Here is a 17,857-nt window from a genome sequence, read left to right as displayed (position 1 = left end):
CACGTCTCCGCTAGACTCTGAGCTCAGCGAGGGGAAAGAAGGTGATGGGCTTGCCCGCCGTTATGTCCTTGGCCGGCACCGTGCCTGCCACTTGGGTGCAGGGAGTGTCTGAGGGGTAGGAACAGTGAGTCAGTGCTCGGCTGGAGGAGGGACTGGGTCACGTCGACAAGCGTCCTCTCGACGCTTCTCCCCCACACTGTGCGAGGGCCGGGGGCTCGAGGAGAGCCAGCAAGCAGTCAGGGCTCCCTCGCTGCCGCTGCCAGGCCAGCCCCTCTGAAGGCACCGCTTCCTTTCACAGAAAGGCGCTCATTGTGAGCAGAGAGGTTCCTAATCACAGGTGCCGGTAAAGGCACGAGCCTCCGCTCGGATGATGAAGCTTTCTGATTAAAGACTTGTTATTGCTACTTTATGGGGCAGAGAGAAAATGTGCTGCCGTGCGTACTGGCGCTGCAGCTCCGCGGCACATCTGGCACCTGCCTCCGAGTCCAAGGAGAGGGGTGGTGAATGCATTTCTGTCCTCTTTCTAAGCCATCCATGTCTTTAGAGTGTCTCTTCAGTAGTCATTTTTTGTGTGTATGTTGGTGTGAGTGCATGATGGTAAGATGGCAATCACCTATCAGATTGTCTGGATAGAAAAGAAGGAATGAATAGACATGATGTCTAATTGATTTGTGAAATTGGGGAAATAGAATTCACTATCTCAAGCAGTGTGGTTCTACTTCTGAAAATCCTCAGGTGGGAGACTAATGCCTTGGCTCGTGAAGCTGGGGCCTTCTGCTTTACGATTCGTGGCCCCAAAAAGTGACCTGAGGTAACGACCAGTGGAAACTCTGGATGCCCCATCCCCACAGTCCCATATGGGGAGGAAGTCTGGTCCTGCTCTCCCTGAGGCTCCCTTCTTCTAGTAAGTCTGGGAATCCCAGGGCTGACTCAGTTCAGGGGGATCAGTGTTCATTGCCTTTGGTGTCACTGCATTCAACTGAAAGTCCAGGGGTCCCGATGATAGAGTCCAGGACCTGTTACCCAATTGGCATATTGAATACTTCAAGCAGGAGAGCCACTCTGAGCTCTTCCCCTTTGCCCTTCATCCTGGAACCTTCCTGTGAGAGGGGTACCCGGGGAAAAGGAGTGTCCTTGTCTCCGAAGGCCAAGGGATGCCAAGACGAATCCGAACAAACCCCCGGTTTACTGCACTTTATACTCCTTAAGCTATCATATTCCTTCACAACTGTCCACTTTTCATAAACCTGACATAAAAGTACAGTCTCACTGATGCTTAGGGGTTTCATTTCCTTGTGAAGGCGTTTGTGTCATGTAAAACTTACACCAGATACATTTGTGTGCTTTTCTCCTGCTAACCTGCCTTTGCCAGTTTACTTTTCAGACCCAGCAGGGGGCCCTCAGAGGGTCAAGGGAAACCTCTTCCCCCTGCACCGGGCGGCTCCTATCCATTGCAGGGGGTCTGGGGGGAGCGGGAGGGGGGGTGGTCGAGCCGCATGGTGCTGTGTCTGGTCTTGCCAGTTTTCTCAGGGTTTGGGAAAGGAGGAAGCCTATCCTCTCCTGGCCGGTGGTCCACTCAGCAGTGGGCGCTGCAGGCCAAGGAGCCGGGAGTGAGGTTCCAACTCTCCAGGGAGACTCATGAGGGAGCGTAAGGCAAGCCCACAGCTGCAAACACCGCCTCCCTCCAGGGGGATATGGATGACATTCCTCAGGCACTCCTGGCTGCCCAAGAACAAAGGAAAACACAGAAAACAAATGGTTAACCTGCTAGAGTCCCCATCAGTTTACAAGATACCTGGGTAATATTATAAGAAAAAGGCAGTCTTATCAATAGCCTCATCTCCGGGAACTCCCTACTATCTTCATGATCATGCTTTGCTAGAGGGAAAAAAGACCCTAGCTGGACAATAACTAAGCCTCCAGTAATCTGTAAATCGTCTTTAGCATATGGAAATCCTTTTAAGAAACTTCCTCTTGACTTTACCTCCTCCAACTCCACAGTATATAACCAGACACCCTTCACAGCCTCAGTGTAGCTCTTTCTGCCCACCGCCCGAAACCCCATCAAGGCCATCCTGTTCGGTACAGTGAGGTCTCTGTCTCCAGGAGGGTCAGGGCAGTGCAGAACAGCCTTGCTTGAGGCCCACTCTGCTCAAGCCCCCTGGACCTGGTTCTGTGGACCCTGAGGTCAAGCTGATGGTAATCTCCCTGTCCCTGCCTGGCCCTCAGGCCAGTGTTTACTATGTGCTAACTGCTAAATGCAGGCATTGTTTTAAGTCTTTTATATGGATTAGTTCACTTAATCACACATAGGCTATAAAGCAGGCCTAATGTCATCTTCATTTTATGTAGGAGGAAATTAAGGCACAGAGAAAGTAATCACCCCAAATTATGCAGTGTCTGGTTCGAACCTGTAGCACACACCCTGGTTTCTTAGATGCTCTGTGGTGCTTCATTTACAACAAAAGTTGATTCTTAGAACACGAATGGACTCCAAAGCCACTGGACCTGCTGCTGTTGATGAGGGAGCATGGGGCATGTTGATGACAACATACAGGCTAAGAGCACCCCCTCCCCCCGCCCCCCCCCCCCCCAGCCGCCTAGGTGGGACTTGTATGATATTCCTTGGACACTCCCAGCTACCTGAAAACAGGAAGGGGCAAAAAAACATATGAGGGTCTCCACCAGTCTACCAGAAAAAGGGAATCCCATCAGGTCCAGGAACTCCCTAAAGTCTTAATGTTAATGCTTTGGTAGAGGGAAAAACACCCTTAGTTTGACAATAGCTAGGCCTCCAGTAAGTCTTTAGCATGGGAAAGTCTCTTTGGAAACTCCCTCTTGACTTTATCTCCCCGGAGTCCATGAAAGTCACCACCATCCCCCACTTACGGTGCAGCTCTTCCTGCCCATGGGCCCTGTCCCGGTGCTTTAATAAAATCACCTTTTTGCACCAAAGACGTCTTCAAGAATTCTTTTTTGGCCGTTGGCTCTGGACCCCAAGAACCCCCCATCACCGCAAAACTTCATCACTATCATTATGAAAAATGTAAACGATGAAGAAGTTGAAAAAATAAGGAGTAAATCCCCCCAACCCCTACTTAATCATCCCTCACCAGACGTGACCACTGACAACAGCTTGCTATGTATCTTTCCAAACCTTTTCCCCAGCCTTTTGACAAACACTCCCATAGGTTTCTACAAAACTGGAATCATTTCTCAAAACAAAGAGTGGAAACTGGTGGTGTGTTTTGCAGACAAGTTTTTTGCAAGTAAATTCAATCTACCGCACCTCTCTGTGTTTGTAATTTCACTTTAGTGGAAGTAGCAATCCTGCTGTGGACTGGATGTTTGTGTACTGCCCCCAAGTCTATATATTGAAACCCTAATCCCCAAGGTGATGGTGTTAGGAGGTGGGGCCTTTGGGAGGTGATTAGGTCACGAAGGCGGGTCCTCATGAATGAGATTAGTGCCTTTATGAAAGAGACCCCAGAGAGATTCCTCACCCCTTCCGCTATGTGAAGACACAGTGAGATGAACCAGGAAGCAGAATCTCACCAGACACTAGTTGGCTGGCATCTTGATCTTGGGACTTCCAAACTTTCCTGAACTATGGGAGTAAAAGTGTACTGTTTAACCCACCCAGGCTGTGGTGTTTTTGTTACAGAAGCCTGAAGGACCTGAAACAATCTCCCTCCATCTCTACAGCCTCTCAAGACCCTGTGTGTTTCCTTTGTTATATTGGATTGGCTGGTGTTTGGCTTTGAAATGAATGTACCAACAAATTGATTCCATCCGACACCCTGGGGATGGCTCATTAGCATATGAAAAGCCCTAATCTGAATCAACCCCTTAGGCCTGGTTAATAAGTGTAGGAAGATTAGAAGTAATGTTTGGTGAAATTAATGGTGGTTAGGGTCTGCCGCTTGGGCTGCACAATTGGGGGAGTTCAGTGCAAAACAAAAATACAGGGCCCCTTGTTCAAAAAACAGGAAAAAGTGCCATTAAAGATACTGAGACATAATGCTTTTTCTTTCTTCCAGGGTTTCTTTCTTGACCTGTAATGTAGTTTTAAAATTTTCTTATTTAGCTCCATATTCCCTCAACAACAGGGCAAAAGGGATACATGTGGAGGAGTGCAGACCCACATAGGCACCAAGGTGGGGGTGAGGGGTCTTCCTTTGGGATCCTGTTTGTTCACAGGGCCCACTGATTTCCAGTTTCCTGCCAATCTCTGTCTCAGGACACTGTGCCCAGCTGGGAGCCAGGCATGTGCTCTTTCCGTGGGCCCACTGCCTGGCTCACCCTGGGTAGGTGGCACCCAAGAGTATTGCAACTTCTGGCCAGCCAGGACATTGCTAATTATCTGATTGAGCTGGACGCGGAGCTTGTGTCTGTGGCGCTGCCATCTTGGGATTTGGACAGTCATGCCATGTTTCAACCAGAAACACTGCAGGCCACCTAAGCCGACCCCAACAATCTCCACACTCATGTCCTGGTCCCCAGTGGGGGCAAAGTGTGGCAACAGTTTGGGACAAGGCCTGGAGGAGGAGGCCGTGTCAGGAGGAGGACAGAGAACCTGTCCTTGGGAGGCAGCAGGAGGCCAGACAGTGGTTCGAGCCTCCTTGGCATCTGCTGCATTGTCCCAGTATACTTCGCTTACAAAACACAAATTCAAAGATAAAAGTATTGGGAATTCAATAGGTGACTGTAGACCGTTAAGCCCAAGTGTGAGCTCTCCTCTGTGCCTGCCCTGTTGGCTTGCCTGTGAAGCTGGCCCTAAGGGCACACAATGGCTCAAGAGTGAGGGCCAGATTCCTGGCAGGATAAGATGTGGGAAGTGGGAGGCCCAACCCCGGCAGCAGCACAGGGCTTCTGGGGTCCTATTGCAAAGCCTGTAGATCTTTTCCTAAGTGTACTGGGTGTCTGTCTCTTCCAGCAAGGTGCTAGCCCCCATACCAGAGCAGAGAGGGGGCCCTCCTTGCCTGCCAACAGGCTGAGGACTTTTCCTGCTCCGTAATAAAATGTCTGCTCATGCGCAGAATTTGGTCTAGATTTGCTCTCACAGCAAGTTGGTAGCAGTGGGGTATACAGCACACCAACCTGCTTTAAGCACCCAGAGTTGCTGATATTCCCAAAAGGAACAGAGGCCAGTTTGCTGCATCGTTCTAGTCCTTCTCCCAATTGATGGTTACTTTATGTACTTTCTCACTTACTTAGGTGTTGTCAGTCTGTCCTTTGTATTGTAACTGTCCTGAAGGCAGTGGCTTTGGTTCTTCCTCATTGTCTGCTTGGGGTTCAGCAAAATGTCTGGCCCTGACTATGTCTCTGTACAGTGCTGAGGATCCTCTAGTGTGAAGCCAGGTAGTCACATGCTCCATTTGTCATGGAAAGAAAGGAGGGGAAGCAGGTTTCACAGATGTCCTTAAGGACCATCCAACCTGCCAGTTGTCTGTTTGGTTATGTCTGTGAGTTCACAGCTAGTGTTGTCTTTAAGTTGTACTAAACTTTTAATATTCCAGGCAGAGATCAAAAGAACTGCTGCTTCACTGTATAGAATTCTACTCCTTTCATTCTTTTTTCGGACTTGAATTTGTCTGAGATGGAACAACAAGGCTGACAAAGTTCTCTGTGCAGTGATGGGGTACAGTGGCAGAATCCGAGATACAATGTCAAATAGACATCATATTGTGTCCTTTCCATTAAAAACAGCAACAACAACGTATTGGGTACATGGTTAGCTTTTTTGAATTCAGAACCCTTCCATAAAGTAGGAATAATGACATTCTTTTTGTGGGGAGATTAAATAAGGTCATGTACATTAAGCTATCGGTCCAGGTCCTGGCACAGAATAGGCAATCTGTATGCAGAGCAGCTAATACCATCTTTGGCTCAGGAAAAACTGTAATGTGGCATTTGACTTGTATTTTCCATTAGTTACTCTCTTGCTCGCATTACTGATATTAACACCACAGATGTAGAGCGGGACAATAAGCTATAATGTTAGCAGCCTAAAACGAGATGTTTTTCTCCCTTATCCTACAAGTCTGGATTAGGTGGACTGAGTACTCTGCTCCACATCACCATCATCCTTACTCTGAGACCCAGGCTGGTAGAACTTGGCTGGTTGCTATGGCAGAGGGAGCTCTGGAGGGTCTCAAATCAGCACCCAGTGCCGATGGCATGCCTCATTTCTGCTCACAGCTCATTGGCCAAAACTGGTCGTGTGTTTCTACTCAATTGCAGGAGACCAAGAAGTATAATCTCACCATGTGCTCAGAAGGGGGAGAACCAGAATATTCAGTGAGCAGTGTTAAGACAAGTGTGTAATAAAAACCACTGTTTATCAAGTGCTTCTGCCGAGGATTGAATGTTTGTGTCCCACCCCCAACACCCGATTCATGTGTAGAAACCTAATCTAATAATGGTATTAAGAGGTGGGGACTTTGGGGAGGCAATTAAATCCTTAGGTATTAGGGTAGAGCCCTCATGAATGGGATTAGTGCGCTTATCAAAGAGACTCCAGAGAGCTCTCTTAGCCCTTCTGCCATGCGAGGTCACAGTGAGAAGATGGCCATCTAAGGAGCACGAAGCAGGTTCTCATTAGACATTGGATCTGCTGGTACCTTTATCTTGAACTTACCAGGCTCCAGGACTGTGAGGAATAAAAATGTTTGTCCCTTAAGCCAACCAGTTGGTGTTCTGTTACAGCAGCCAGAACTAAGACAGCCTCCTCTGTGCCAGGCATTGTACTATGTACTTTACACATACAGAACCACAGATTCCCCAAGAGCCCCTGGGTTTATTGCCTGTTAGAGGAGAGTTTTGCTTTTGCTTCATTTCTTTTTTTTTTTAATTAAAAATTTTTTTCCCTAATATGTATTTACTTTTGGGAGAGAGACAGCACGAGCAGGGGAGAGACACAGAGAGAGGGAGACACAAAATCTGAAGCAGGCTCCAGGCTCTGCACTGTCAGGACAGAGCCTGATGTGGGGCTCGAACTCACACCGTGGGATCATGACTTGAGCTGAAGCCAGACACACAACCAACTGAGTCCCCCAGGTACCCCGCTTCATTTCTCGTGCTCTGTATCAATCCGGGGTACCTGAGGGAGCAAAGCTCCCTTTGCCCAGCGGTCTCCGCTGACGTAGGGTGGAGCTTCCTTGCTGTGTCTGGCTCAGGGAGCTTACATCTCAAGGGTAACTTGTCTCCAGTAATGTCCTTTCCCTGTGAGATGTTCCACCGAGAGCTAAAATACTAGAAGGCTAGAAACTGAGACCATTTGCTTCCTGCTCACTGGAACTTAAGACCCTAGAAGGGTTACCCTCTGCCCTTGAGAGCAGCTTTTTGGATTTTAATTCTCACTTGTGCTTTCGGAACACTTCATGGTTGACAGAGCTTTCTCGCTAGCATCCAGGAGTTGAGAGAAGGAGGCAATATCAGGAGTGGCACAAGCTTTGTTCAGGCGACTGAATAAGTCAGCCAGGCCCTAAGAGGCAGGTACTAGTGGTGACCGGATGGTGTTCCGCCCCTCCCTCCTTGCACACGTAACACCTGAAGGCCTCTACTGGTGGGGTATTTTAAATGCAGCTAAGGAAGCTTCCAAGGGAAAATTCCTCCTCTTAAGGTTTACTGTGTTCCCTCATCTATGGTCATTCTGGCTCCTTAGGATGTAATACAATTGTGATCTGCTTTGCAGAAAAAAGATTATTCTATTTAAGTGTCAAATTTACAAAAGAATTAAATTAGGAATTGATTTTAAGAAGACTCACCACAAGCTTTCTTTAAACAGAAAGGTACCTTGGAGGCATTTCAAATGATTTAATTTGCACACAACCCTTCAGGAAGATCTAAGGTGTAGAGAGGAAGGTAGACAAGTGTGATTTGTGTGGGCATAAATGCATGTGCTGCTTCTAAACCCTGTACATATTTCTGTGATTCCATCTATCGTACTCTGGTCGTCGTGAGCATTTGTTTTCGTGTCTGTTATTGCCATTATAATGTGAGTCTGTTGCTGGCAGGGAGCACACCTTAATCATCTGTATATCTCCAATACCCCGTAGGGTGGTTGACAGTGGGATTCATGTCTTATTTTCTTTCTATCCTTGGCACCTGGCTTAGGGACTAGCATTTGGGGGCATTGAGAAAATATTTGTTGAATTGAAATAGCTAACTATAGGTTTCCTTCTTTGGAAATAGTGCAGATTGTTTGCACTTACCAAAATCCTCTTGTTAGTATGGCCCATTACAACCATTACTGTATTTAATGTTCCCAGCCATTGGCCACCTGTAGGAACTCTGGCTTCCCACTGATGAGTTCATTTTTTGAATGCCTCTCATATGCCAGGCACCGAGCTAGTAGCTGGAGATACAGTGAGCAAGTCAGATGGGGGTTTCTGAACATGTGGTGCTCATGGTCAAGGCCAGGCAGAGGAAAAAGAAGTGACAACAGTGTGGTGAGTACCTCTAGGGTGGAACATAGGACAAAAGAGCAGAAGTGGTGTCTAAGCTAAGATTTGAAGGGCAAGGAGGCATGAGTCAGACGATACAGATGGAAAAGAGGTTCTAGGCACAAGGAACCAAAATGAGGTAGAGCCAGAGCCTAGAGAGAAAGGCACAGAGAGGGGAGAGGCAGCAACGGAGGTTGGCCAGGGCGGGTTGGGAGAAGCCATGTTCCCTGGGTGGTGGAGTTTGGAATGGATACTGAGGAGGGGAGGGGAAGGATGAAAGGTGGCTCTAAGCACAGCATGGAGGATGATTTGGGGAGACCAACACCTAGGTCAGTTTGGACTTTTAATGTCCAAGGGAGTATTTTCTTGTGGAAAGAAATGAAGACCAACCAAATGAGAAGGAGCAAAGGCTATTTATTCAGAGCTTGCTATACAAGGGAGTCAGACACTGTCACTTGCTTTTGGGCAGAGACTCAATGGCAGGCAGAGTGGGAAAAAGGGGGAGGCTTTAGATATGTCCTGAGCAGCCATAATTGGCATGGGGAGCTGTAGGCAGACCAACCAGAATTAGGGCATTCTATGTGTTTAGTTAGGGGTACATATTTGGTTTATTCCAGTTGGTCCCATGTTGGAAGCAGGGACAACAATTAGGAAAGCTGTCAGTGATTCATCAAGTCCTGACCATTTTGGGTTGACTGTTATAAAAGTTATTTGGCTTCTTGGATTATTACTAGAGATAGCAGTCGGACCTCCTAAAAGTCTCGCAGGCTGGTCTCTTGGACTGGTTATTTCAAAGAAGGGGTTCATTTTGTGGGCAGCTTGTTGCAGGTTGTGGGTCACCGTTCTATTTTTGTGAAAACATGTATTTTTATAGAGTCTGAACATCATCCGTATATAGAGTGTCTTGTTATCTTCAGGGAGAACTATTTACAGTTGCAGGTACTTAAATTAGAGCTGCAAACAAGAGCAATCACTTTCTTTAATGTGTATTAAATTCCCCTAAACATTTATCCCTAATTATACCATTAGCCAATTAAATGGTCTTAAACACATTATAGCACATGTATAGATTTGTTTAATATATCTGACTTCTGGGGCGCCTGGGTGGCTCAGTTGGTTAAGCGGCCGACTTCGGCCCGGGTCATGATCTCGCGGTCCGTGAGTTCGAGCCCCGTGTCGGGCTCTGTGCTGACGGCTCAGAGCCTGGAGCCTGTTTCGGATTCTGTGTCTCCCTCTCTCTCTGCTCCTCCCCTGTTCATGCTCTGTCTCTCTCTGTCTCAAAAATAAATAAACGTTAAAAAAAAAAATTAAAAAAAAAAATATCTGACTTCTTTCAAGCTCTGCAAATGCCTGGTTGGGAAGATTGATAACCCTCACAGGCAACAGGCTTCTTAAACATTGAAGCATTTCTTGCAAATATAATAAATCAAAATTCTTAAGTATCACAAACCTTATTATTTTAAATATTCTAAAAACTTATACCAACCTGGTCAAATTTGAGTACATCTTTTGGAAGTTTTTTTACAAGTCCCACATCTGCAATAAATCACATAGGTTCACCAATATGCTCTATCAACCGTTGCTTGTTTTAAAAAAAACAAAGGTACACAGATTGTCCTGAGAATTACAGATCTTAGTCCTCTTAGTTAACAGTATTAAATTATAAGTTTAAGGTACTTCTTTCGAAACCACCTCAGTTTGTAAAGTCACTTACCCAAGTTAGTTAAGAGGAGCAACTTTACTACCCACCGTAGGCAGGCTGGGGGTGCTAGGTCAAAAAAATTAGGATCAAAATGTTGTTGCTTCTCAATCACCGGGACCTGGCGCTACCTACCATCTACCATGGCACTGGGGAACACACTGGGTGGGCCCTTTCTTATAGTCAGTTTCTGACTTCCCTTGGTGGAGGCCTTCCATGACCGTACCTTGCACTGGGATTTATTGCAACCCACTGCATTCCATTTCCTTTGGGAGGCTTTCACCATTGTTCGTTATTCCCCTTCGTTTCCTTTAACTCATTATCTGTATAGTGGCTACTTGGTCACCATGTGACTGGATTAAATTATACTCTCAACTGTCCCATTGGATCTGAATTCCTTGTATGTTTTCTCAGCAGCCTCTCCGGGGAGTCAGGTTAGGAGGCTGTCCTGGTCAGAGGTAGGTGGGTGACCTGGATGTGAGGATGGAGGCAATCTCAGAAGTACTTAGGCTGAGAAAAAGTAAGATTTAATGACAGATTAGATATTGGGGAAGGGGGTATTGAGGGGAAGGGAAGGAACCAGAGATGCTACACAGATTTCTGGTTTGAGCAACTTGGTAGAAATATGTTTTACATAAAAATCTCTGACCACTTCTTAAAAATTAACTCCTTATGTTAAGACTTATATAATTACCTAAACATGTGGTGATTTGTAAACAGGCAGAAGCTAGAGGCAGTGAGATGGGCAGAGACACCCACACTGGAAGTCAGGAAACCAGATTCTTTTCCCAGCGTGGCCACTGGCTTTCTGGTTGCCTGCTGGACAGATCCTGTCTCCTCCCCAGGCCTCCCTTCTCTTGAATAAACACATACATTACAAGTCTGAGTCCTATTAGCTTCAAAACACATACATTTGCCAAATGAAAGAGTTGGATTAGGCAAAGTTTCATAAGCTTCTTTGATAATTTGATGAACACCGAGGACCCTCTCCCTAGGAAAATGCATGAAGCGTTCACGCACCCTTTCATGGAGTTTACACCTTCTTCTTATGCTCAACACTCATGGATTAAATGGTCTCCAAAGCTCTTTTTCATGCTCTTAAATTCTCTGATTTTATGATTCTGCGAACAAAGGCATGCCTCTTCAGCATTTTAAATCACCTTATCTCTTCCAAAGAAACAAGGATAAAAATGGTGCTGCCTTTCTTAGCTGCTGTGTTCTTTCTTTCCCCCTTTGAATTACCCGATCATCTATTTAGAGTGGAGTCCCTGGGGCAAAGGCTGTCTCTGTCTTTGTATTTGTTCCAGCAGATAGAATGCAGTTGGATGCTCAACAATGCCTAATTATAATAATATGGTTTGTGGTATAATGTCATCTTTAAGCCTTGATAAATTTAGCACAGATTCTTAATATCTTAAAAACCTGTACAAAATAGATTGACAACACGTAAGGGAATTTATAAGCCAACTTGTGTTTCCATGTTACAATGTAGGGTTAATGAAATATCCCCAGGAGTTTATCTCTAAGAACCCATGTCTCACAGAGTATCAGAATATATGAGAATATATATATACACACACACACAGAGAATATATATTCATGAATTATATATTGAATATATTTTCATGAATTATTTGAAGTTATCAAGATTGATCATTAGACTTACTATTCTTTAAGACTCTTTGATAGTCAAGGTTAGCTTTCTATATACTACCTGGAACCCTAATGGAAAGATTTGGCTTCGATAGTGATATTTTCTTTCTTTTCTTTTTTTTTTTATTTTTAAAAATGTTTATTTTTGAGAGAGAGAGAGCGAGAGAGAGAGAGAGAGAGAGAGAGACAGCATGAGCGGGGGAGGGGCAGAGAGAGAGAGGGAGACACAGAATCTGAAGCAGGCTCCAGGCTCTGAGCTGTCAGCACAGAGCTCAATGTGGGGCTTGAACTCAGAAGCGGTGAGATCATGTCCTGAGCTGAAGTTGGATGCTTAACTGAATGAGCCACCTAGGTGCCCCAGATAATGATATTTTCTAATTGGCTGAGGATTTACCCCTTGAAATACTAAATCTTTTCTTTTCCTCTAGCCATTTTACAGAGATATCTTTGTGAAATGTGCTATATACTTAAGTGCCTTCTTAAACATATTATCTGGAACATAGCCCCCCAGTAGCATTGATTATTATATCATGTGACAGTCTTTAATAATCTGTTGGCTTAGGTAATCTTATTACCTGTTGAAATATACGCAGAATTGTTTGCCCTGGACTACATATTTTTAGTTATTTTTTTTAATGTATATTTGTTTATTTTTGAGAGAGAGTCTGTGAGCAGGGAAGGGGCAGAGAGAGGAAGAAAGAGAAAATCCCAAGCAGGCTCTGCACTGTTAGCACAGAGCCTGAGGCTGGATCTCAGGACTGTGAGATCACGACCTGAGCCAAAACCGAGGGTCAGACGCTTAACCTACTGACCACCTGGGCACTGCCAGATTTTTAGTTTTGTTAGTTACACGGGCACTACTTCAGAGAGACAAGTTCTGTAAGGTTTGTTAAGAAAAGTGCTGGTCCCCAGCCTGCCTTGCCCGCATCAGCCCTCTGCCACAGGGAAGCACTTTTAAATGTTTTAGCCGACTTAAAAATTTCCTTCCATATCTGTAAATAACATGGTTGTGTGCTACTTGTTTATTTTTCTCTTTTCAGCTCTATTGATTTTCCACTATGGAAGATGAGGACTTAACTCTTGCTTTTTCTCCCATCCCTACCACACATGCTCACTTTCCATCCTCCAAAGATAATTCATCATAATTTCAGCTAAATCAACATTCAGTGTTTACATTATTTTGACTCTATATGCTATTCACAGCTCAACCATGGAGAAAACAATAATTACTTTTCCTTTCCTGCACAATTTTGTTTTCTTTCAAGTCAATAATTGTCTTTTTTAAAAATTTGCTTCAGTTTTCTGTGTATTTATTTCTGATTCAACCCATTGTCTAAATTAGTGCTTCTCAAACTGTGTTGAAGGACTAGCTTTTTTTTCCCCCACTTTCTAATCTGTTACAGATAGATACTTTTATGATATTAAAAAAAAGTACATTTCTGGGACAGTTTGTGTATAGCACCAGTCCATCAACAGTACTTTAACACTGAAAGATCTCCTATTATTATATATAAACACATTGAGCATTCTGTCAGTTTTGTCTTTTGTTTAATGTTTGTTTTTTTATTTTGAGAGCGAGAGAGTGCACAAGCATTCTGTCAGTTTTGTCTTTTTTTTTTTTTTTAAGTTTGTTTTTTTTATTTTGAGAAAGAGAGCACAAGCAGGGGAGGGGCAGAGAGAGGGGGAGAGAGAAAATCCCAAGCAGGCTCCATGCTGTTAGTGCAGAGCCTGACACAGGGCTCAACCCCACGAAACATGAGATCATGACCTGAGTAGAAATCAAGAGTTGGATGCTCAACCGACTGAGCCACCCAGGTGCCCCAGTTCTGTCTTCTTGAAGAAGCCTCTTCAGAGCCTTCGGACCTGCCCATCTGGACTGATTGACTGCCTTCTGTTTACCAGGTATTCAGCTGTTCCAAGGGTCCGAGTTCTCCCCCTTAAGCTTCAGGCTTCCCTTTGCCTCTCTTTTATTCTGGTTCCCATGCCTTCCTCATACTTGATTTACTCCTTCGTTTTTATGGAGCATATCCTCCAATAGCTTCCTGGAAAAGGGTGTATGAAAAATAAAATTTTCTGAGAGTTCAAATGTCAAAAACTGGGGAAGTTTTCATTTTACTCTCCAGACCACTTATTTGGCTGAGTATGGAATTCTCGGTTGGATCTCATTTTTCCTCAGCTTTCTTGTCTTCCAGCTCTCAGTGTTGTTGTAGAGAGGCCTAAAACCATGCTGCTTGCAGAACCCTTTTAGACGCCCTGTTTTGATTTGTGGAAGCTTGGAAGATGCTTCACATGACCTGGGTTTACTTGTGTTCATTATGGCGGGCACTTGGTGAACTGTTTTAGTTCTAGGAAATGTTCTTGAATGATTCCTTCATTTTCTCTTCCTGGAAATTCTATTATTTGGATGGTGGACCTGCTAGAAAGCTCTGTCGTGTGGGGATTCTGCATGTAAACAGACTTCGTTCTCTCCTTTCCCCACTGCTGATTTAGGAATCAGCATTCTCCTGGCTGCTGATGACCTGGCCTCCTCTGGCTTCCCAAATGACGTGTGATTGCCTCCTCTTCCCTTCTCCAAATCCCGTAGTAATTTTTTTTTAATGATAATTTTAGTAGGGTCTCAGATGGAAGCAAAATTAGACAGGTGTGTTCACTTGGCCATCTTTAACCCAGTACCCGATGTCTGCTTTCTAAATACTGGTATCTGTTCTGCATTGTGCTCCGGCTGCCCACTGTGCTTTCCCTTCAGCCCAGGAACATATTTGTTGAGGATGTAGCTGTTGGCTTTCAAAGGCCTCGGAACCAGCCCCACTCGCATCACTTACCAGCTGTGTGACTTTGGCCAAATCACTTCACCTTCAGAAATTCACTTTCTTCATCTGTCTGATGGGATGAATAATACGATCTACCCCATGTGATTGTAGTGAGAACTGGAGATCTGGACACAGCACCCAGAACAAGGTCGCCACTCCATAAATGGCAGCCGGTATTGCGACTGCCGCTAAGGCTTGACCCTTCTCCCTTCCTCCTCTCTATTACAAATAGTCTGTGAACTAGAAAATTGAACTGCCATTCATGTTAGACTGAAATAAGACTCCCAAGGGGGGCTCTCCTAAGGTATAAGGGAAAGTGTGATTTCATGGACTTGGTGGCATCTAGTTTGGCTGCCTAGAGACTCAGATATTGGCTTTAACTATTCTCCCCAGATCAGCCAGGATCCTCTCTCCCAAATGCAAATCTCCTGAGCCTTCATGATGTATGGCAACTCTGTGCAAGGTGGCCGGATGTCTTCCCCCTCCCCAACTTGTGGCTCACAGGTGCTACATCCTTTTCCCCCAAGTTCCACTTGTCAGCCCTGTAGCCCCCACAGCCAATCCTGCCCTTCCTGCAAGAATTAGATCAGCTTTCACCCTTTTCTTGGAGCTTTTCCTGGCCACCCCCGTTTGCTGTTTCTCTGACCCCACTTGGGATTAGTGAGTTTTCTGTGCCTCATCATATCCGTCACACCTCCATCACTTTTGTGACTCTCACAAAATTGTAAGAGCCACGTGAATAGACAATGTGACTTTCTTATTATCTCATTCTTTTTTTTTTTTTTTAAATTTTTTTTTCAACATTTTTTATTTATTTTTGGGACAGAGAGAGACAGAGCATGAACGGGGGAGGGGCAGAGAGAGAGGGAGACACAGAATCGGAAACAGGCTCCAGGCTCCGAGCCATCAGCCCAGAGCCTGACGCGGGGCTCGAACTCACGGACCGCGAGATCGTGACCTGGCTGAAGTCGGACGCTTAACCGACTGCGCCACCCAGGCGCCCCTCATTCTTGACATCCAATATGGTGCTGGTGCATCTTAAGTGTGTACAATTTTTGAAGTAAAATAATATTTGTTGAGCGAATGAAGGAGTGAAAAGATCTCATATAATAGTTGGGCTTGCATCTACTTAAAAGAATGAAATCCTTGAATCAAGGAACTTAAAAATGTAATTCTCTCTGCAAGGCTTCATAGTTTAAAACCTCCCCTCAAATAACAGTCTTCACTTGGCATTGCCCTTAAAAGCCCTGAGTCGTGAAATCTTTTGGGTAGTGAACTTGTGATTCAGGTGCTCTGAATGCTCTGATCCTCCTCTTCATGCTCAGTAGCTGCCCGATGCAGCCAGCACGAGAGCAGTCACCCTGTTACAATTGTCCAAAGCAGACACAGGCAGCTTTGTAACCTCCCTAATCGGCCCAGCAGTAATATTTCAGTCACATTTCTGGGTGCTCATTGCCCTTCCTAAAATACAAATGATCTGCATGCTGCTTCTAGCCAAATTAAGACGGGGCAAGCTTTACATGTCTAATGAAGGAACAGCTCAAAAGATTAGGAACAAAGCATTTCGGTCACACCAACATGCACCACAGACATGTGAGGGCAGGGAGTTCTCTGTTCATCCACCAATAGGTTCTGTCAGCCCCGGCTTTTATCCTGGTTGCTCCTGAAGGAATCTGGATTAACATAATGAGGGTGCTTATGAACTGGCTCATTATCATTTTAGAAAACTTCGGGGCCGAATAAAATACCAGACTTTATGTTCAAGCTGTACTACCGACAGACATTTATTTAATGAACTATTTTCCGCTTACAGATGGAGGTTGAAGAAGTACTCACATGTTCTAAATGTCAGCCTACATCTTTAGACTTGGAGGGCGGAAGAAAAGATAAAACATGGCACTCTGAACTTCGTTATGTTATCCCAAACACGGGCATCCAGCTTCTGGTAGCATATCATTATTTCTCTCTTGGCCTCTCTGATGGAGAAGTAGCCAAGACAGGGATTCTGCCTATGGAGGCAGCTCCTGAAGCAATTCACCAATCAGAGTGTCTGGTTAGGACTGTAATTTCAGATGTAAATAATAACAAGTAAGTCTCTGGATTTCAGGTGAGAACTGCACTCTTCGAAAATGGCTTCTGTCTGTGGCTGTAGTTAGGAAGTTGGACACTTTTGAATTGCATCAATTTTATATCCTTGGTAAAATTTTCATCTCTCAATATGCGTTCCTGTTTTAGCAGAAGAAAGCGAAGACCCATCCATAGCAGTCTTTTAGGAAGGTCAGAGGAAATCCGCACAGCAAGATGAAAATTGCAAAATTGACATTGAGGAACAAGTGATCGTGTTAAACAGCCTTATCGTTATTAAATGGAATAAAAAGTCATTAAATGCATATGAACCCAAAGCAAAATTGATCAGAAGAGTTAATCACCCTCATCAAGTTACATTTCTGGAAGTGCCCTCTGGGTGTAAGTTATCACTGCTTTTGGACACTAGCTGTTCATCTCTTCAAGGGCAGCGCACTCAGAGCTTGGGAGCAGCCCTGGTCTTCGGTTGGGGTTCAGGAGGAGGACAGGGAGAAGGATCCTTGACCATATGGATTCCATTTTTGTTGCGCAAGACGTCAGTGGTTCCACTGACTCCAACCAATTTGGACCCATAGATATATTAAAAAATAATCTGTATTTAAAGGGCATTTATTCTCATCTGCGGAGATGTGACATGTCTTTGTATTCCAGGTAAATTAGATTTAGTTGTTTAGTGCTTTGAGCCACGTGCAGTCAGGGAGCTTTATTGAATAACGACGTTGATTGATTCACAATCCCTTGGCCGCAGGAAAGGCACAAGAGAGAGCTAATGATGGCCAGCCAAGTGTGTCCATCCCACTCACTGCCGCCCCGGGCAAGAACCAGCGGACTGTGGATCCTACTGTCCTCGAGCCATCCAAAGTCCCCAGACTTGTCCTGATGTTGCTTTGCTTTTGCTCGTCACATAAACTGGACCTACAGAGAAGCATTATGTCTTATACGTTTAAAATACAGTCCTCTACTGTTGCAGAAAACTGAGGAAATAGTTACTGTTTATCCATTGCCCATTCTGTCCAGGCACGTCCTAGTCATTTTGTCCAATTGAAACCAAATTTTCACATCCTCAGGATAGATTTTATTATTCCCATTTTACAGATGAGGAAGCTTGTGCTCAAAGAGGTGAAGTGACTTGCCCACAATCTAGTAAGTGGTGCAGCAAGGGT

At 45.0% G+C, this 17,857-nt stretch overlaps 1 long non-coding RNA gene across 1 annotated transcript in view; it reads left to right on the top strand.

The window, feature by feature from the left end:
- The window catches only part of LOC131510037 (uncharacterized), a 66,929-nt gene extending 49,632 nt beyond the window's left edge, over positions 1–17,297 (top strand). The window contains exon 2 of the long non-coding RNA XR_009260873.1: positions 16,423–17,297. This is a non-coding gene — a long non-coding RNA (uncharacterized LOC131510037). The remainder of the gene's footprint in view (positions 1–16,422) is intronic.
- The last annotated feature ends 560 nt before the right edge of the window (positions 17,298–17,857 follow it).

Source organism: Neofelis nebulosa, chromosome 4 (assembly GCF_028018385.1).
Source record: "Neofelis nebulosa isolate mNeoNeb1 chromosome 4, mNeoNeb1.pri, whole genome shotgun sequence".
Classification (NCBI taxonomy): domain Eukaryota; kingdom Metazoa; phylum Chordata; class Mammalia; order Carnivora; family Felidae; genus Neofelis; species Neofelis nebulosa.
Note: the sequence above shows the minus strand (reverse complement) of the source record. Positions and strands in the feature narration are given on the sequence as shown.